The following is a 21,822-nucleotide window of genomic DNA, read 5'->3' on the forward strand; positions in this document are numbered from 1 at the left end:
ATTCTTCGCATGCAAGTCCTTGCTTTAAACAAAAACCAAAGTGAAGTTTCTTTTGCATACTTTGTGCTAATAAATCACCCTTCATATATATTTGCAACATGCTTCACATCTCTGTTAGTCTTTATTTCTTACTTTGGTGTTTTGTGATTAGATTTATTTCTCAAAGTTGCATGCTCTTTAGCCATCATCTGGAGGCATTCTTCTTCACCATTTGACCATTATCTGTATTTTCCATGAGCATATTTGAATCTTTATATAAGAAGAAATTATAACTTTAGACACTGCTTCCTCTCTGCATTTTTAAAAGGCTTTCTATTATATTCTTTTATTTCCAAGTCTTTGGCAATTTAATCATGAATTAGTGACCCAGGTTGATACCATTGGAGTATTAATAGTTTATATGTAAATGAAATTAGTTTGAAATTATTAACCTATTTTGTTTTCTACAGTTGTTTTAAAAGCACTAAACTTAACCTAATTTCACTCTTACTGTCATTCTTCCTTCCTTAAGTTCCTACTTTCTTTTAGAACTTTTCTTTCTGTATATACATCCATACATATTTACATACTTTTAATTTAAATACATAAATAGGATCCTGTGCAGAAGATAAGTACTCTTAACATTTTAGGACAATCGTTTATTCCAGCTTGTCTCTCCCCTTCCTTCTTACCCAGTGTTACCTTACGGACATCCCTCTAACCAACAGCTGTAACAATGATTCATTACTTTGATGGGCTCATAATATTTCATGGTGTTGCTGTGCTGTTTGCACTTTTGATGGTCTTTCATATTGCTTATCACATTTGATACTATCCCAATCAACAAAAATATTTTGAAGTGGTTAAATTTAAACTGTGGTTCTAACCAGGAGCAATTTTGTCCCCCAGGGGACATTGACCAGTGTCCAGAGACATTTTAGGCTGTGACACTGGAGAGGTGTAGGTGGAGGCCAGGGACGTTCTAGACACCCTACAACACACAGGACAGACCCCACCACAGAGGATGATCTGTCCCAGGATGCAAATCATACTGAGTCTAAGAAATTCTCAGCTAAAGAATATCTGCATTTTTAATCTTTCTAGCTGAGATCTAAAACATTACTTACTTCTCATATCCACTCCATAATGTAGATGGAATTTCCTGAGTCTATAGACAAAAAAAAGAGGCCTAAAATTTTATTTCCTGCCATGAGGGAAATAATCAAGAGGCGTGTGTAAATGTGTGCATACAGAAGCTGAACTATTGAGTCCATTTGATGACAATGTCAGACCTGAGGTGTGTGGGAGGCTTCTTGGTGGAGAAGCCCTCAAAATATCTACATCTGACCCTGTACTGGACCAAACATTGATACTTAGAGTCAACCACAGACCAAAACGTGTAGCATTAGGATCAATGGGAAACTAGTTACAAATGTAAAAAGTCTGGCCTCACGTTAGATGTGCTGAATCCAAATTTGCATCTGAACAAGATCCCAAGTGATTCACATACCCATTAATGTTGGAGAAATTCTTGTCTACAATAGTATTCACAATCTTCTCACTGTTGACATTTATGCTTGAGAATTTCTTTGTGGTGGGGATGTCCTGTGTGTTATAGAATGTTGAACAGCATTCCTGGCCTCAACCCTTTAGGTGGCAGTAGTACTTCCCCAGTTATAGCAAGCAATAATGTCTCCAGACAATGACAAGTGTCCTTGCTGGGAAGATCACCCCTGGTAGAGAACCACCGACCTAGAGCATGAGAACGGAAATAACTTGGAATTCCAAGAAATCTCACCCCTTACTCAGTCATAACTTGGGGAAAATCATTTTAACCTTCTGAGCTCTGTTTCTGCAAAAGTAGACAAGTTTATGATAGTACTGACCGCAGAGAATGGACATTAGTAAAACTTAAATGAGCAAACACACCAGAATGTAAGCTCTGTCCATGGTGCATAAAAAGATCTAAACATATCTTATAACTAATAGATATTTGTAAATAAAGGATTAAAAGACAGCTTTAATTTGTGTTAAGAGCATGAAACTCATAATTGATTTGTCAAAAGTATCATGAAGCCAAAGGTTATAGTACCCATGGTTTCATATCAAAGAAACACACCTCCCTCCCTTTTTGAAGAGGGGAAGAGAAATTTTCAGGAGATAATCAGGAATTGTTCCCTGCCACAAGTCAATACTTTGGAGACCCAAGGGATCTAGTCTAAACAGATTCATCAGTCTCAGATTTGGAAGAAACATTAACTCAAGATTGGGATAAGATGCAAGGAGGTTTAGACCTCCAGAAGACAGGGAAATTCTTGGAGAAGTTGTAATAAAAACTAGATTTACCTTGACTTTTAATCTGGTCTCTTGAGCACAGAGAGTCAGCAGGAATAATTTTCTTTGTGTCCATATCAGTGTCCCACAGAAAATGATGTGCTCGGAGATGGGAGTAACATTGGAAACAGTGCCTAGTGAGCAGATGGAGAGAGCTGTAAACATCTCCTCTGCTGCAGGCCGTGAACGTGTGCAACGCTGAGCTGAATCAACATGGTTGCTGCTTTTGGGGGCCTAAGTCTTGCAGGGGAACTGATGTTTCACTCCTTTCTGCTGTCCTCTCTTGGAACAGAGCTTCAGTCTCCATCGTCAACCATCCAGGAAGGAATTCAGACTTCCACATGGACCCCTTCCTCTCCGAGACTCCATCCAGGTGAGTCTGAGAGCTCAGCAGGTACCTCATGAAAGGTTCAGAGACAGTGGGGGAGGAGAGCTTTTATCTCAGGTCACCTGAGAGCCAAAGCAGCCTTGCCCAGAACTGAGAGATTGCCATGTTTGTTTGCTAGGTAGACTGACTAATTTACAATTAATTTATTTAGTATAATAAAAAGAGAAGTGTCTTTTGGACTCAGAAGTATAAAGATTATTGTTGTAATTAAGTGATGGGAAAGGACATCTGGGTGGATGAGAACGAAAAAGGAATGGGAGGTGTAAAGTGGTTCCAGTAAAATTAAAACCTATCTGAGGAGCTTTGCACAGAAGAGGAGCTGTAAAATAGAGTGTTAGGTTTTAAGGCCTGTGCAGTGAACTGACTGCAGTTTTTAAAAATGTTTAAGACGGAATGCATTTGAGCATGTTCTGTATTTACTAGGAATCCCAGATCGGGAAGGTAGATGTTACTTTGCAACAGCAGTCTTGGCATGCATTTCACAGTATTATTGTCTGGCATGTTGGGTATTCACATAAAAAATTATATTTAGTATGCAAAAAGAATTATGCTAACGAGCTTTACTTTAAAAGTATTTCATTACCTAGACCTGGAGGAGCAATGGAAACATCTGAGAGGTAAAAGGAAAAATTTGGCTTCAGCTCATCACCAGTGATAATCATTCACTAACCAACATTTGTTAACTATGCCAAGCATGTTATATGTATTGACTAAATTTGCTGACCATCTCCAGGCAAAGGACACTGCCATCCCCACTAGCGGAGTGAGAACATTAACACTCAGAATGGTCTGATTGGTCTCCTTGACAAACAGCTAGTATGTGGTAGATCCAAGTTCAAACCTCCATTTTCCATTTCCAATGTTTTGCATTTAATATTATTTAGAAAGTCATTTACCATTTCATCTTTTAAAATCCCCCACTATTGAACCAGCCCTGATGCCCTAGTGGTTAAAGTTTGGCGTTCACTGCTGCCACGGCCCGGGTTTGCTTCCTGGTTGCAGAACCACCCGTCTGTCGGGTGCCATGCTGTGGTGGTGGCCCACATAGAAGACCAAGAATGACTTACTAATAGGATATACAACCACGCACTGGGGCTTTGAGGTGGAGAATAAATGAGGAAGATTGGCAACAGATATGAATCTATCCTTGCGGAAAAAAAAATCCCCTACTATTTAATGTTGTATTTTTTTGTTATAAAAGGAGGGTTCATTCCCTTTCCTATTTTTTCGAGTGGGATGTTCAATCAGTAAGTGTCTTAACATTGTAAGATACCATTCCTTTCTTCTGAGAATTATTTGATTTTTCTGCTGTATTGTTTGTTCTGGCCGTCAAAGGGATATAAGAGTGCTGGAATGCTGCCCGAACCACGGAAGCTTTCTCCACATCACAGTCTCTCAGAGTCACCTGGGCATTTTAGATCTTCTTTTTCCAATCGTGTCTATTTCTTTCCTCTCTATGGTTGTGAAGTGCTTTTCATCCTTTCTTAGATACAGAAAACAAAATGGTCATATGATTATGGAGCCTCATGCTTACATGTTCATGGGAGGATTTATAACTGGAATTTGGGTACTATTTTTAATTCTCTAAGGTGAAGATAATCTACTGTTGACAGCTTCCTTGCTTCATTTATTTCCTACCTATTGTGGCTGGAGAGAGAAGAGCCTTGTAGTAACATGTTCCCTGGAGGTCATAGTGCACTGCGTGTGTTTTTGTTGTGTGTATGCCTGTGTATTTTGCGAGGCGTGAGCAGTTCTCAGTGGAGTGGCACCTAGCCCATGTATTCCAAAGTGTGACCCTGAAAATACAGACGCAAGAATGTCAGCCAACAGAGAAAAATGAGGGGATAATTTCCACTCAGAGAATTCCTCCGGAACAAAATTAAGAAGTACAGGGAACAATGTGAATAAGTGACTCCTTGCGTCTTGCAGTTCCAGCTGTGCTGGGGGACCACCTCATTTCCCAGCATCCTCTGACACCACCTCCCATCGCCCTCCCTCCTGTTCCTTCCCCTCACCATTCTGGCTTCATCTGAGTCTTGAAGATCTGAGAGAAGCATCTTCCTTAGGGTCTCTCCTCTGGCTCTATCCGCTGCAGGGTACACACTTCCCCAGACAACCTTCTCCCATTTGTCTTCCTCTTATGCAGATTTTCCTGAATTCCCAGTAAAAAGTAACACCTCAATTGACTCTTTTTAATACCTACTTTTTTTCTTCATAGCATCTGTAACCATGTGACATGATATAAGATGTTTATTTGCTTATATTCTGTCACAACCATCATGTTTTTGGGTTTTTGTTTCTCAGCATCCTATACTTTTTGCCTAGAAGACAGTCAGTACTCAACAAGTATTCCTCAAGGCATGAAATAATATGTACTGAAAATTGTATAATACTTGACCTCTTGGGGAAAAATTTGAGTGGGACAGGAATTTATAGTCAGACATGTCAGGGGAGATACCTTAAATGGTATGAGGTCCATACAAAGAATATGTATTGATTTCTTGACTGTAATATATAACTGTAGCATTTTTCACTATTACTGATACCCATTTGTGTGAAAATTAATCATGCTACTTTTTCATTCCTAGTCATAACCTTTATTACATAGTCCCAGGCAATGATACTCAAAATTCAAAATGTGTTCTTTCAGAAGTATGAAAAGAACCAGAAATGGTACCACTCATATTTTCACTTTTCCTCTCCATACTGGATCACCGTGTTTGGAAACCTGCTCATCATCCTGGCCACCATCTCAGACTCCCACCTCCACACACACGTACTTCTTCTGCTCCAAAGTGCCCTTTGTAGACTTCTGTTTCACCTCCGTCCCCATGCCAAAGAGGCTAGTGAATATGTAGACACAGAGAAAAGTTCTAACTCATAAAGGCTGCATCGACCAGATGTATATTTACATTCTGTTTGCAGTGTTGGAGAATTTTCATCTGACGGTGATGGCCTGTGATCACTTCTTGCCCATCTGCCACCACCTGCACTTCATGGTCATCATGAGCCCCCAGCTCTTTCAGCTGCTGGTTCTGGTGTCCTGGTTCATAAGTTCCCTGCATTCGTTGTTAGAAAGCTTAATGGCATTGTGGCTGTCTTTCTGCACCAATGTGGAAATCCTCCATATCTTTGGGAAATCAAACAGGTGGTCCGACTTGCCTGGTCTGACACTTTTCTTAATTAAACATTTTTATTTTCGATTTTACAGCAGTGCTGCTGGATGGTGGTCCCTTCACTGGTATCCATTAATGATACTCTGATAGTTTCTTCCATATGTGGAATCTCATCAGCTCAGGGGAAGGATAAAGCACTTTCCACCTGTCTGCCCCCTCTCAATCCTCTCCTTATATTATTGTTCAAGACTAGGAGTGTACATTTATCTGCTTCTGCTCACAGGTCACACTCAAGTGCAACAGCCTCGGTGATGTACACGATGGACACACCCATGCTGAACCCCTTCATCTACATTCTGAGGAACAAAAACACATGGGGGCTCTGGAAAGAGTCAATTGAATGGTAGGTATAGAAAAGCAAATTGTTTAGGGGATGAAGAATTGTCCATGATTGCAGACCTCGAAGCCTCAGAACCAGAAATTACTATTCTTTGATCAGATTCTAATTATTTCCTGGAATTTCCATTTCTTTGATTTCCGCCATTTATAGAATTTGCATAACTCACTTTTGGAAGCTTTCTGCTCTCTCTGATGTATAGGCAGTTCTCCCCCTTGACCATTTTCTTACTTTCACAAACTATCCTACCTTAGGTCAGTCATATTTGGAAATTCTCATTTATCTCTTGGGACAATGTGGGTTGCTTAATAATAATTTCTTCTCAAGTCACCTATCATCTCAAGTAACTTTTCTTTAGTTTTCCTGAACGGATAGTCATTAGTTGTATTAATCATACGAAAAAACCCTACACATGACAGCTAAGGGCATTTATACAATTCATTTCAGCAAAATATGAAACTGCAGTTTTCACTTTGGGTCCACCTTTTTTTCGAATTTCACTCCCTTCTTACCTCTTACTCGTGACATAGACTTTAACATGCTACAGTCTTATAACTGGCCTCCTGGTTTTTGTCTTATTCAGCTCAGTGTCCACAATGCCCATGATGGTCCCTGGCAAAAACTGACTATCCAGTATATGTCTTCCAGTGGAGTCTACATGGAAAGACAAATTTGCATACACAGATTGACGTAATATGGTCTTAGTATCAGAAACGACCTTTAAAATGAGGAAGCAAAATTTTAAATCACATGTTTTATTACCACGCTAATTTTTTTGTGTGCTCTACATCCATGCAAGCAAACTGGACAATCTAGAAGAAACGGATAAATTCTTAGATTCTTACCACCCCCAAAACTCAATCAAGAAGAAAGAGAGAATCTGAATAGCCCAATCACAAATAAAGAGATTGAAAAAGTAATAAAAAACCTCCCAAAAATAAAAGTCCAGGACCAGATGGCTCCTCTGGAGAATTCTACCAAACATTCAAAGAAAATTTATTATCTATCTTCAATCTATTCCAAAAAATTGAAGAAGACAGAACACTTCCTACCACATTATACAAGGCCAGCATCGCTCTGATACCGAAGTCAGACAAGGACAACACAAAGAAGGAAAATTACAGGCCAATATTGCTGAGGAACATAGATACAAAAATTTTCAACAAAATATTGGCAAACCAAATATGGCAGTACCTTAAAAAGATCATACACCATGATCAAGTGGGATGCATACCAGGGACAGAGGGATGGCTCAACATCCACAAATCAATCAACATTATTGATCAATAATGTGTACCACATTAACAAAATGAGGGGAAAAAAACCACATGATAATTTCAATAGACAAAGAGAAAGCATTTGACAAGATCCAATGTCTATTCATGATAAAAACTTTCAATAAAATGGATATAGATATGTCACGTCAACATGATAAAGGCCATATATGACAAACCCAGCCAACATCATACTCAATGGAGAAAAGGTGAAAGCCGTCCCTCTGAGAACAGGAAAAGACAAGGGTGCCCACTCTCACCACTCTTATTCAACATAGTACTGGAGGTTTTTGCCAGAGCAATTAGACAAGAAAAAGAAATCAAAGGAATCGAAGCAGGTAATGAAGAAGTGAAACTCTTGCTGTTTGCAGATGACATGATTTTATGTATAGAAAATCCTAAAGAATCCACCAGAAAACTGTTAGAAATAATCAACAACTACAGCAAAGTTGCAGGGTACAACGCCACCGTACAAAAATCAGCGGCATTTCTAAACTCCAATAATGAACAGAACAAGAACCCAAGAATGCAATCGCATTTACAATCGCAACAAAAAAAAAATAAAATATCTAGGAATAAAGTTAAGCAAGGAGGTGAAAGACCTATACAAAGAAAACTAGAAAACGTTACTGAAATAAATCAGTAATGATTTCAGTAATAAATTATATAATCTATAATGACATGCAGAAATGGAAAGATATTCCATGCGCATGGATTGGAAAAAGAAATATAGTTACAATGTCCATACTACCTAAAGCTAACTACAGATTCAGTGCAATCTCAATCAAAATCCCAATGACATTCTTCATAGAAATGGGACAAAGAATCTTCAAATTCATATGGAGCAACAAAAGACCCCAAATAGCCAAAGAAATACTGAGAAACGAGAACAAAGCTGGTAGCATCGCAATCCCTGACTTAAAAATATATTACAAAGCTACGGTAATCAAAACTGCATGGTACTTGTACAAAAACAGACACGCAGATCAATAGAATAGAATTGAAAGCCCAGAAATAAAACCACGCACCTGCGGACAGCTAATCTTCAACAAAGGAGGTAAGGACATCCAATGGAGAGAGGAAAGCCTCTTCAATAAATGGTGCTGGGAAAACTAGACAGCCACATGCAAAAGAATGAAAGTAGACCATTATCTTTCCCCATGCACAAAAAGAGACTCAAAATGGATCAAAGACTTGAAGGTAAGACCTGAAACCATAAAACTTCTGGAAGAAAATACAGGCAGTACACTCTTTGATGTCAGCCTTAAAAGGATCTTTTTGAATACCATGTCTACTAAGACAAGGGAAAAAAGAAAAAAAAACAAGTGGGCCTTCAGCAGACTAAAGAGCTTCTGGAAGGCAAAGGAAACCAGGATCAAAATGCAAAAACAACCCACCAACTGGGAGAAAATATTTGCAAACCATGTATCTGACAAGAGGTTAATCTCCATAATATATGAAGAACTCACACAACCAAACTACAAAAAAAAAAAAAACCCAATCAAAAAATGACAGAAGATATGAACAGATATTTTTCCAATGAAGACATACAGATTGCCAATATGCGCATGAAAAGATGTTTAACATCACTAATCTTCAGAGAATGCAAATGAAAACTACACTTAGATATCATCTTACACTCATTAGAATGGCTATAATCACCAAGACAAAAAAACAGGAAATGTTGGAGAGGATGTGGAGAAAAAGGAACCCTCATACACTCCTGGTGGGAATACAAACTGGTGCAGCCACTATGGAAAACAGTATGTAGGTTTCTCAAAACATTAAAAATAGAAATACCATATAACGCAGCTATCCCACTACTGGGTATTTAACCAAAGAACTTGAGATCAATCATTCAAAGAGATTTATGCACCCCTCTGTTCACTGCAGCATTATTCACAATATCCATGACGTGCAAGCAACCCAAGTGCCCATCGACTGATGATTAGATAAAGAAGATGTGGCATATAGATACAATGGAATACTACTCAGCCATTAAAAAAACCCAAAATTGTCCCATTCGTAACCACATGGATGGACCTTGAGGGTATTAGGTTAAGTGAAATAAGCCGGGCAGAGAAAGACAAACACTGCATGATTTCACTCATATGTGGAAGATGAACAAACACACAGACAAAGAGAACAGTCCAGTGGTTACCAGGGGGAAGGGGTTTGGAGGGTGGGCACAAGGGGTGAAGGGGAACATTTATATGGTGTCTGACAAATAATAATGTACAACTGAAATTTCACAATGTTATAAACTATTATGACCAGAATTAAAAAAAAAAAGTCTCTGAAGCCAAATTTGGCTTTTGACTTCCAGAGTAGATGACTATCTAGGTCTCTCCCAGCTTCAACACCCTCCACCAACTGAGGTCTGTCGGTGGAGCGAGTGGATGTCTGGTTACACCGCCACATCACCTACAGAAGTGGGGAGAGTTTAATAGAAAATCAGACTCTAGACAAAGTGCCTTATACATTTGCAAAAGTGATTTCCAAATTTCCTCATTTAATTTGGTCATTTTTCTAAGAAACAGGACAGAAAGTAGAGGCTGGCAGGTACTTGGCGTCATGGTATCTTTTTGCTGGAAGAGAGGAGTCTGGACTTCTCAAAAGTAAGAACTAAAGGAAAGAAACATTGATCTTGCTCCTCTGGGGAAGTTCTGCAGGCACGGCTCTATGAACATTATTTTCCCTGTGTGTGTTTGCACTTGTGTATGCATGTGTGTAGGTGTATGTGTGTGTGCTTAACTAAGAAAACTGCACAGCAAGACCTGAAGATGCATTGGGAGGGGCACAAACCCACCAGGCAGGGCTGGTTTCTGGGCTTGGGCAGAGTGCAGCAAGGTGGCTTCAAGTACATGCTTCGTTTTCCTATTTTGTGTCTAGAACTCTTCCTCCACTTTGAAAAATTGCCCATTTTTGCTTACACAATCTTCTTGCTCTAGAAAAATCCTTCTGATAAACAAATGGCAGACAGTAGGATATATGGGAGCACGTGAGGAAGCCCTTTGGTGTACCCCTAATTCAGCCTGACTTTGTTTTCCAGAAGGGCCTGATGTGGCTTGCATTGTATATCTGCTTTAAGCATTTGCTATGCCCCAAAGACAAGAACAAATGGTCTTAAGATAAAGATGCAACTTCCCCCACATTGGCATTTCCTTAAGGATTAGCACCTCTCTCTAGGCTAGGAAGTGATTGCTGTGCCCACCTGTGACCACCCAGCTCAAGACAGCAGTTGGACTACCTGCTGTGTCCACTGAGACAGCAGACCTGCTAGCTGCTGTGTCCATTATTAATCACTGTGCTGGCAGAGCAATCTCGTGACTATTGTAAAAGAGACATTTCAGTCAAATGTGATCCATGCTCTTTGACAGTATATAACCACTCTGTACACCCCACTTCTTTGCTTCCCTTCCTTCTTTGGGGAAAGGAGACCCTGGGCTAAACTAGTCCTCAGATCTAGCTGATAATAAACTCACTCTAATTTTCACTAATAGATTGGTCATGGAATATTTTCATTGATGCTTTGAAGATGGAACCATGGATTTTTAATGTTGTTAATGCAGTTTATGGGTCAAACACAGACTTGTTCTCTGTTAGCTCCATGCAACTCTAAAAATAGATTTTTATGAAAGCTGTCACCAAATTCATGCTTTATACTCTCTCCCAAATTGACTTTCCTTTAATCTGAAGGTTCTAAACATGTCCTATTTCTATATACTAGCAATGAGCAATCAAAAAATGAAATAAAAATATCCTTTACAATGTATCTAAAAGTATGAAATGCTTAAGGATGACTCTAAGAAAAACTTGTATATGGAAAAATGCAAAACATTGCCCCCAAAATTTAAATAAATAAATACATATATATATTCTTGCTCATGGGTTGGAAGGCTGAATATTTTTAATATGTCGTTTCTTCACAAATTGAGCTACAGATTCCAGGAAACCTCAATCAAAATCCTGGCAGGCTTTTTCCGGTAGAAATTGAAAAGCTTGTTCATAATTTATATTAAAATTCAAAGCATCTAAAACAGCCATCACAACTTTGAAGAAGAGCAAAGTTGGAGGACTAACTGCGCTGGATTTGAAATTATTATGAAGACAATTTTCAGGACAGTGCGATATTTACATCACGTATGGAGAGAAATAGGCCAGACATATACCGAAGGTTGGTTTTCAAAAACGTTGCAAAGGCAATTCAATGGAGAAAAGATAGTTATTTGACCAAATGGTGCTGGAACCATTAGACATCCATGTGCAAAAACATGGACTTCAATCCATGCCTTGAACTATATAAAAAAGTGAACTCAAAATGGACCATAGGTCTAGATGCAAACTCTAAAACTTCTACAAGAAGACGAAGGAGAAATTCCTTATGATTTTGGATTAGGTCCTAGATATGACACCGGAAGCACAATCCAAAAAAGAAGGAATTAATAAATTAGAATTTATCAATATTAAAAACTTCTGCTCTTTGAAAGATACTATATAGAGAATGAAAACACAAGTCAAAACCTGGGAAAAAGATTTGCAAATCCTCTCTCTGATAAAGACCTTGTACTTAGACTATGTACAGAACTCCTAAAACTTAACAATGAGCTCTTCTGTGCCAGTCTCAGACCATCAATAACCAGTGTTGTGGGTGGACTAGCCCTTGGGGTTCTTATTTGCAAGATGCCCTTCAGCAATAACTCTCAGGAAACCTTGAAAAAATAAAGGCTTTTTACTCACAGGCCTTAGGCCACACAGCAAGGTTGCAGACAGAGAGAAAAAGAGGGCACAGGCCTGGGGTTCTGCTTTTACTGGGGCAGAGAGTGGAAGCCTAGGGCTTCAAGGGCTCACTCTTTATTGGCAAATTTAAAATATAAGAGTGGGAATACAAAGTGTGAGATGAGAGAAAAAGAAAGAAAGAACCAAGTGGTCCAAATGGCCAGTTATCTAAATCAACCAGCTTCTCTGAAACAAAAAAGCCTCAGTGGAGCAGAGGGGGCCTGGCTCTTTACCTGGCCCTGGGGCTGACACTGTGTTACTGGGGATGGCCATCTGTGAGGTGGACACCTCTTTGAAATGGATGCCTCCACAATCAAAGCTTAAGCCAGGCACTTGCATTACAAAAAAAGAAAGAAAGAAAGAAAGAAATGTTAGGAAGCCCACTACACCATGGAAAGGGAGACAGTGTTTTCAAATCACATATCTGCTAGGGATGGAATATTCAGAATATAGAAAGAACTCTTACCGCTTGTGATGGGTAGTCTTCCATGTCAATTTGGCTAGGTTACAGTACCCAGTTATTTAATCAAGCACATCTAAAATCAGCTGACTTTGGAAAATGTTAGCTTTGAAAATGTGAGTGGGTCTCAGATACTCAGTTGAAACCCATAAGAGGAAAAATTGAGATTTCCTGGTGAAGAAGAAATTATGCCTCAGATTGCAGTTTAAAATCCTGCATTAGGGGTTGGCTCGGTGGTGCAGTAGTTAAGTGTGCACAATCTGGTTCTCGGTGGCCTGGCGTTTGCCTGTTCCGATCCCAGGCGTGGACATGGCACTGCTTGGCATGCCATGCTGTGGTAGGAGTCCCACATATAAAGTAGAGGAAGATGGGCACGGATGTTAGCCTAGGGCCAGTCTTCCTCATATAAAAGAGGAGAATTGGCAGTAGTTAGCCCACAGCTAATCTTCCTCAAGAAAAAATCCTGCCTTAGACATCCTGGTCTGCTTGCCTTCCCTATAATTCAAACTTGCCAGCCTCCATAATCAAGAATAATTCCATGAATAAATCTCTAGAAAGAAATGTGTGTATATGTGTCTCTCTGTGTGTGTATATACACATACATATAGTCATGCACTGCATAATGATGTTTCCATCAATTATGGTCTGCTTACACAATGATGATCCCATAAGATTAGTACCTTGCAGCCCAGGTGTATAGTAGGCTATGCCATCTATGTTTGTGTGAGCACAGACTATGATGTTCACACAACATCAAAATTGCCTAATGAGGCATTTCCCAGAACATGTCCCCATCATTAGGTGAGACACGACTGTATGTATGTTTACACAAATGTATATGTTCACGTTATAAATAAATATGTCTCTTTTCCCTGGAGGACTCTAATACAGATTTTGGTTCCAAGGAAGGTTCTAGAGGAATAGAATCTTAAAGATGTGTTTTCTGAAATGGTTCTCGGGTTTCTGGAATTGGTCCTCTAATCTGATTATATTGAAAGGCACCAGAGACCCTATTTCCAGTGTTAAAGAGGATGCTGACAATTGATGGCAGGCTGTGGCAGCAGAGATACACAAAATACCAGCACCGGAGATTCCTAACCAAATGTTTATAAAAGGGAAAGTTCTCAGTGATCATGTATTTGATACGTTAATCATTCTTGACAAATTAACAAATGTAATGAAATCGGCTAGCTGTTCCTAATTGCACTTGATTAAATGAGAAAAGAAAATGATGAGCACAGGGTGTCAAATTCCCAGGTCAGCTCAACCACCATAACTGACCTGAAGTGTCTGTACCTTCCCTGAAACAAACCCTTATTTCTTGTAGCTTCAGAGCTGAGATTTCTGAAAACCTAACCCGGAGTCTCTTCCTGCAAGCGGCTGAATTACAACACAGGTTGAATCCCCATCTGCACAGTGGTGAAAGTGATGGCATTGATTTAGTAGTAATTGGGTCCTGAAAACTGGAAAGGGAACATAAGTCAGCTCCCGATTCACCTGGTACATTTAACTCACTCCCACATGGCACAGAGTTGGCCTTGTCAGTGGAAGCAGCCCTCCTCCTCCTGTCTGAGGACGTGAACTCTGCTTTTCCTGAGGATCCTGTCATCATGTCCCCTGAGGTCATTGCCTGGCAAGACACTGCTGAGCCTCCTCAGGACCTATACCCACCAGCCTTGGTGCTTCTAGAGCAAGACTCAGTCGAGGTGAACTTGACTCCTAGCAGGTCCCAAAGCATGAGCTACAAAAGGGGACCCATGAGGAATTGTGCTACACTCCAAAATTACCACATCCTTTTCCTAGTACACACAGACAGAAACCTGGGACAACCGTGAAGAAGTGGGCTATTAGAGGGTTGGGATATGGTGGAAACGTCACACAGTTGATTCGGTGGAATGAATTGATTTGGCCCCACTCAGCAGAGGTTCTCTATTCAATGTTGTGTCTTGAGGGGGTACAAGGAGTTCCAACAGTCTGATGAGTTGACTGGCTCTAACGTGGACCAAAATGTGGAGAGCACAAGATAACATGGAACGTCCTTGGTGTGCTGAAGAAAAAAGGATCAAAATAATCATTCAAAAGCAGCTCAGAAAGCTGAACAACTCAATGAAATGAGGGGGAAAAGACAAGAACAAAACAAAAAGTTCAAAGACAGGAAACATAAAAACATTAAAAAAAAACCCCAAATTTTGGAGATAAAAGTGTAAAAAACAGAAGATTGAAATGTGACCCTCACTGCAAATATGGGTCTCTTCTGGGTGACTATCTGCACTTTTGGCCAGTGGAAGCTCAAAGATGCATTAAATTGTCCCTCCTCTGCCACAGCTATATCCACAAGACTTACTAACTGTTGCTACCTGCCGGGTCGGCTCTCAGGAGCATCCCAGTGCTGGAGGAGACACTCTTGGGACACCCATGCCTTCATCCCGGCCCTGGACTAGCCCTGAGACCTGCCACGACTCTTTCTCCCTGGAGGGACAGCACAGCCTTCCCCACCTTCCTCTAGCAAGTCTCTTTCCTGGCTGGCTGTGTCGCATCAGGAAGGCCCTGGACCGTCGGGAACCAGGATTGATCCTCAGCTTCTGGCTGTCCTCACAAGCCCTCCCTGGCAGAGTCCAGCTGGCTGTGTGTCCAGGTGACACTTGCAGCCGTCAGGAAGAAGGGGATAACTCAGAAGTGTCAAGCGATTCATCTGGCCCTTGTCTTTCAGGGTGTTTCCAGGGGATGAGGTTCAAATGGCTGGGTGGTAACCCTTTAGCTCCTGGTTCTGGAGCGGTTCTCAGGTTGAGCTCAGAGCGTGTCTGTGTGCCACCCAGATGGGAAATGTTTTAGCTTTCACTTGGTAAAGCTGTGTCCACGCACGTCCATGGATCATCAGTTTGGCGGCATTCCCTGCAGGACCTCCAGCTCACACCCTTCTTAGGCCTCCTCTTTCACAGCTCCCAACAGGAAAGTCGCACACTCCCATGACAGAACCACAGCACAAGACTGTGGAAAAGAACACAGCCAGCCAAGGGGCTACCAGCTACCACTTTAGGAAACGTCAGTAAAAATACACCAGAGTGTGTAAACTGGTGACTGTCTGAGACTATGAATCTCAGAACCACCCAGACCCAGATGTCACCCTGGGCAGCAAGGGAGACTGTGGGGTCATACACTGGTCAGCCTATGGTCTGTTAAGCTGGCAAACCAGAGCTCACCTGGGATCCATCAGGCCCAGCCAGGGAGGAGTGGCCATGAGGGACCTGACAAAAAGGCTAGGGGCGTCTAGAGAATGTCTGCTCTGAGAAAGAATTGTATGAAGAAGTACAGTTATGCTGAAAATCCTAGCTCACAGGGAGCACCAGGGTTATGGAGGGAGACCCGGCTGTGGCCTTAAAAGCTGCATCACAAATCTGTCACAGACCAGAATCCCAGCAGGATTAAGTCTAGGTCAAGGGTGAACAGGGAGCCCCTAGAGGGGCTGGAGGAGGCAGAGTCCCACCCACACTTCGTCCATCTGCGCAGGACCTTCCTCTGGCCTCGTCCTCTCCACGTGCACATTTTGAGCTTTTTACATTATTTTCCCCATTTAAAGCTGATGCAAATTCAGAGACCAAATCAGAAAACAGCAAGTTCCTAATCTTTGCAAAAGAGAAACCGGGACAATGTTCCCTCCTCCTCCAAGTGCAGAAAGGCCGTCACCGTCGTGGGCAGGACATGTGCCAGGGCCAGGCAGGTGCTAGTTTTAAAGATGCCTCTATCTCAGTGTTTGCTGCTTTGCCTGAGAAAGTCCTTCCAACCTCTCAGTCCACGGAGATCTGCGGGGCCGTCTCTGCTCCTGGACCAGGGGCACCTCACTGCAATGAACCTGTCCTCTGAGGAAGAGGGCCTATGGGTGTCCTTCAGTAGGCAGGGAGGAAACTGGCCCTTCTCCCTTCTCCACATACACTGAGCTGATGACTCCGCGAGGTTCCTAAATCAATGAGGAATGTGAGATTCTGGATCTCGTTTCCAGGAGCGCAGAGAGTCAAAGAACCACACCAGCACTCCCAGGCTGAGAAGGAAACAGGCATTTAATATAACATTCAAACGCAGCATTTACAACTGACGACAGAAATATGGCCCCTCCAAAGAGGTAAATAGGCACTAGGGAAAAGGTGTGAGGGAGATAGGGGGGTCATGGCCTCCCTTGTCGCCTTCAGGGGACCCCTGGGAAAAGGTTCACAAAGTTCTCCCCATCAGAATGGAAGGAGGTGGCCCTCTGCACCCTGAGTGTCCCAGCTGTGTTCCCTGCTGAGGAAAAGGCTGTAGTTCAGCTGGTCTCAGGAGGGTCATCTGCCACCGCCACTGGGCTCTTTGTTGAGGGCCTGGTGTCTGGATAAAGAGAAGCATTACCTGGCGGCCTGCCCCAGAATCACAGCCCGCCCTCCCCTCCCCGCCCCCACTGCACTCTGTGCTCCAGCCCTGTCCTGAGTGCTAAGTCAGGCAGGGACAGCCACCAGCTTTGGCTTTTTGTCTCCCCTGGAGTCAATTCGCATCACGTGCCTAATGAGTGCTAAGACTGTTGAGGCCACCTGGGCAGATGGGGGATCTACCCAAGGACCTGGCAGCACTTCAGTGAGCTCCCCTCCCCCACCAAAGGTCCAGACTGTGCCCAACTTCTTCTGTTCTGCCTCCACCCTGTGCAGCAGGTGCTCTTAGTGTCCATCTCTACTGTCCCCGCGGGGACAGCAAGTGCTTGGGGGTAAAGAAAGCCGCCCAGGTCACAGTGTTGGTGAGGGAGGGAGCAGGGATTTGAAGCCAGATTATCGGGTTCCAGATCAGGGAATGGCAGGTGTGGGGCAGCTCAGGCACATGGCAGCAGGTCCCACCCCCACTGCCAGCCCCGCTGCTCACCACAGCCATCCTCGTCAGCTGCTCTGCCACCAGCTGGGGAGGGAAGTCCAAGAGGTTTGGCATCTCCTCCCTCAGCTGGTTCTTGGTGGTCACAGCCTAGGGCCAGGCGGGTTCTGGGGCTGGATCCAGCATGATCGTTATTTGTGCAGATGGAACTGGAAATGTCACTAGAGCCCGGAGTCCAGTTGGCTCCAGCAAAGGAGCTGGCTCTGGGGCTGAAGTTAACGGTGGCCCTAACTCCAGTCCTGGAAGGGCCGACGCAGGTGATGCTGGCTCCAGCTCTCCCACAGGTGGTGGGACTTGAGCTGGACCTGTCTCTAGCCCGGGAGCTGGCCCTTGCTCTGGCTCTGGAAGTGGCAGGAGCTCTGGAGCTGGCTCTGGAGCAGGATAAAGAGAAAGTTTCACCCACATACCTGACATTTCCTGTGCCTTTCCAAAGACAGGAAAGACTCCACTGCCTTTAAGAGAACTCCAGCCCATGAACCCCTGCACAGACTGTCTTCCCAGTCTGTAGTCCCCTCACCTACCCACTCTGCCTCAATGGACTCGAGATGCTCCAGCTCAACTGGGAAAAGATAGGCATGGCCCTCCAGGTCTGAGCCACTGTATGCAGGAGAGAAACGGCTGAGGACTGGACCACGGGGCTTGGGGAATTGAAAAAAAGTGCAAGCTGCTGGTGGCAAGGCAGACATACTCTTTATGTGCTCTGGCAGACAGATGGAGGGAGCGCCGCAGCTCCCCTTGTGGCCACTTTTTTTTTTTTTTTAAAGATTTTATTTTTTCCTTTTTCTCCCCAAAGCCCCCCCGGTACATAGTTGTGTATTGTTCGTTGTGGGTTCTTCTAGTTGTGGCATGTGGGACGCTGCCTCAGCGTGGTCTGATGAGTAGTGCCATGTCCGCGCCCAGGATTCGAACTAACGAAACACTGGGCCACCTGCACGGAGCGCTCGAACTTAACCACTCGGCCACGGGGCCAGCCCCCCCTTGTGGCCACTTTTAAATGACTACTAGACAAAAGTGGCAGATAGCCAGCAGACAATGTTTACATTATGCAGGTTACATAAGGTGTTTACATACATGGTTGGCACATGCACTGCCTGCAGGGGACATGCTGAGTCACAGATGCCCAGAAGCTGCTCCGGTCTGATTGTCCACAGTACCTCCATTTCCCTTCCCTCCACCCCCATCAGACCTCAGCAGTGGGGGGAGTTTGCAGGAGGCACGGGCACACAGCCCAATGCCTTGGACCTACATTCCACAACAGCAATACAGAGAACAGCAAATGACCATCAGGAGACAGGATATACCTCCTAATGTGGTCAGAGCCCACCGCCACGAGGAGGACAACTTAGATCACTGTTCCTGCAGGGGGTCTCCTGTCAACATCTGGATCCACGAGATCTTGTGCCTGGCCTATCGCAAGGCTTGCGATATGTTCCTTGCACTATCTTGTATAAATGTGCAACGTTGCACCTCAGTAACTGCACAGGTCCCCCTTTGTGCTGCAGTAAGGATGTCTAGAGCCATGCGGTTCTGCAGCACGACCTTCCGGGTCTGGTCTACTCCATCAGTTAAGAGAGACAGGGCCCAGGCTGTATGACTGAGGGCTCGGGCGTTTTGCTCTGTCAAGGCAGTAACCTGCCACTCCATAGCAATAGCCCCCGCGGACTAAGAACAGCCAGGACGTAAACCCACCAGGGCATTCATTTCTCCCAGTGACAGTGCCCTTTTACCCTCTCCCAATTGCTGGGTCGCACATCCAAAGTTCTCCGAACAGCAGCTGCGAGGTAGGGCCACCCCCAAGTGCATCACCCTGTCCAGTTGGCCAGGAGATAAGGCCATTCATAACTACCACAGACCCAGAGACTGCCCGTGGGCACTCTGTCCATGGGGATTGTCCCTACATAGGGATGGGCATTCCACCAATACTTGGGCTGGGTCACTCCCTGGATCTTCTGACACAGCTCCTTGGGTACCTATCCTGCTATCACATCCCCCTTCTGTTGCTCTATGCATGGGGGCACAGACACGCAGAGCACAACAGCCTCCCCGCATAACCACCCATAGTCATCCCAGAGGCTCGGGGTCACCCAGGGCCGTTTTCGTCCATGTTGTCAGCACAGCTACTGGTCCACCTGGTGCCTTCTTTGGTCCCACTGAGCATCAGCAGGTCCTCAGGAACACAGCCAGGTCCGGTTCCCTTCTGAAGCAGGGTGGATGTGTCACAGCGAGCCTTCTGCCATGCTGGTGGGCAGTTCTGTGCACACCCAGCAGTTAGATATGTTGGTCACCTCAGCTAGGTGTGTGCCCATTCCACAACACTGTTCGCCACACTCCGTCTATGGGCGAAAGGACAAAGCAGTGATAGGAACTAGGAGAAGCCAATCACGTCCTTCAGTCAGAACACAGGCTAGCCACTTATCCTGAGACAAGAGGGTGGCTGCCAACGGGGGCTGTCCCAGCCGATGATACCACACCTTTCCTGCCTGCAGAGGCACTGCAAGAGCTGGCTCCACATGCAGCAGGACAGGGGAACTCGTTATTGGCCACATGGAAATCACATATGTTCCCTTCAGGACAGAACCGGCATCGGTCTGTGGCAGCCTGACAGTTACTTGAGGGGTCCAAGTCCTAGTCACCCACAAGGTGACAAGTCTTGTTGTTCCCCAAGTCCCCAGGGTGCTCAAGGCGCCAGCTGCTTGCCGTGAGGGGCTTTTATCTTCAAGGCCATTCCCATTCTCGTTCTTCCCCCATGTTGAGACATGTTGGGGCCGGCAAAAGAATGTTTCCATTTCGGCTGTAGCCAGGCTTTGGTAACTCATCCGTGGTCACTGCTTGCAGCTGTGTGGGGGCTGTGACACAGCAATGCCTCTATGGGAGTTGGCCCTCCCTTTTGAGGCTGTTCATTGAACACCATCAGCACCTGCCGCAACCGAGTTGCCCAGCCTCCCAGGGAGGAAGGCTGCATGGCTGTGTCTGAGCCCTGCTTTAAAAGCCCCTTATACCTTCCTATCATCCCGGCAGCAGCCGGGTTACAAGGAGTATGGAAAAGCCGTTGAACATCCATGGTGCTGGCCCACCGTTGGACTTCTTGTCCTGTAAAATGTGTCCCCTTGTCGCTCTCCACGACCAAGGGTCAACCATAAAAGGCACAGAGTACCTGCAGGGCCTGAAGTGTCTGCCTCTGATCTGTGGCTGCACAGAGCCATGCAAAGAGGGAACCGGTGGCCTTATCGACAGCCGTAGAGGCGTACACAGCGCCTTTGGTCTTTGGTAATGGTCCGATGTAGTCCACCTGCCGTCAGACCAAGGGCACACGCCCTCCAGCTACTTGCTGCTGTGTGGACACTGGTTTCCTTCTATTAGGAAAGGCCTGGGCACATACAGCACATTCTTTACATGTTGTCATTATTTGTTGCCACGTGAGGGGTACCCCCCAGTGTTACTCACTGTTCCCACGGTCTTGCTCCCTGCATGATTTAGGCGTTGATGTAGCCAGTGTGCCACATCTGCAGACGGGGCCCTTTCCAGCCACCTCATATGGGCCAGAGCATCAGCCTCATCGTTCCCAGGAGCAGTCAGAGTCATATGGCCAGGAACATGATACACTGTCACCTCTTTTCCATGGCCCAAGGCCCACAGTTCCTGCCTCATGGCCTGCCCACACATGGGGCGGTTTCTGGACAACCATTGCTGAGCCTGCCACATGGATAACCACAGAGTCAATCCTCGGTACACTGCCCAGCTCTCTGTACAAACAGCTAAGGGCCCTGGTTCATGGGTGATAGCCATCCAGACAGCCCATAATTCTGCCCACTGGCTGCTTTGGCCGGTGCCAGTATCAAACCAAATGGTATCAGTGCTTGGCTGCATAGCTATGGCTGTCCACATAGCAGCCGGTCCTCTACTAGAACCGTCAGTGTACCAAGCATCCTCCAGGATGGGAGCTTCCCCTCAGCACAGGGCATGGGCTCTATGCCTACAGGAGCCATAGGAGTCTGTTCCCCCACAGCAAGGAACTCAATCGACCCTAACACCCGCTGTAGCTCCATACTCAGGGGGCTGGAGCTCACCGAGCTCCTTTGTTCTAAATAAGCCCCCCACTGTGACAAGGTAGGGGTCTGGGCCATGCCAGACTGTGGACGGGTAGCCCATGACCAGAGCCATCCTGGAATAGGGGACATGGTTCTAAGCTGAACAGGGGCCATTCGTGTGAT

The 21,822-nt window shown here is 44.5% G+C and overlaps 1 long non-coding RNA gene and 1 pseudogene across 1 annotated transcript in view; one reads left to right on the forward strand and one right to left on the reverse strand.

Annotated features, from left to right (window-relative positions):
• Positions 5,315–6,224, forward strand: OR7A215BP (olfactory receptor family 7 subfamily A member 215B, pseudogene; annotated as a pseudogene).
• The window catches only part of LOC111768853 (uncharacterized), a 30,228-nt gene continuing 27,038 nt past the window's right edge, over positions 18,633–21,822 (reverse strand). Inside the window, exon 14 of the long non-coding RNA XR_002801437.2 lies at positions 18,633–21,304. This is a non-coding gene — a long non-coding RNA (uncharacterized lncRNA). The remainder of the gene's footprint in view (positions 21,305–21,822) is intronic.

Source organism: Equus caballus, chromosome 18 (genome assembly GCF_041296265.1).
Source record: "Equus caballus isolate H_3958 breed thoroughbred chromosome 18, TB-T2T, whole genome shotgun sequence".
In the NCBI taxonomy this organism is placed as follows: Eukaryota; Metazoa; Chordata; class Mammalia; order Perissodactyla; family Equidae; genus Equus; species Equus caballus.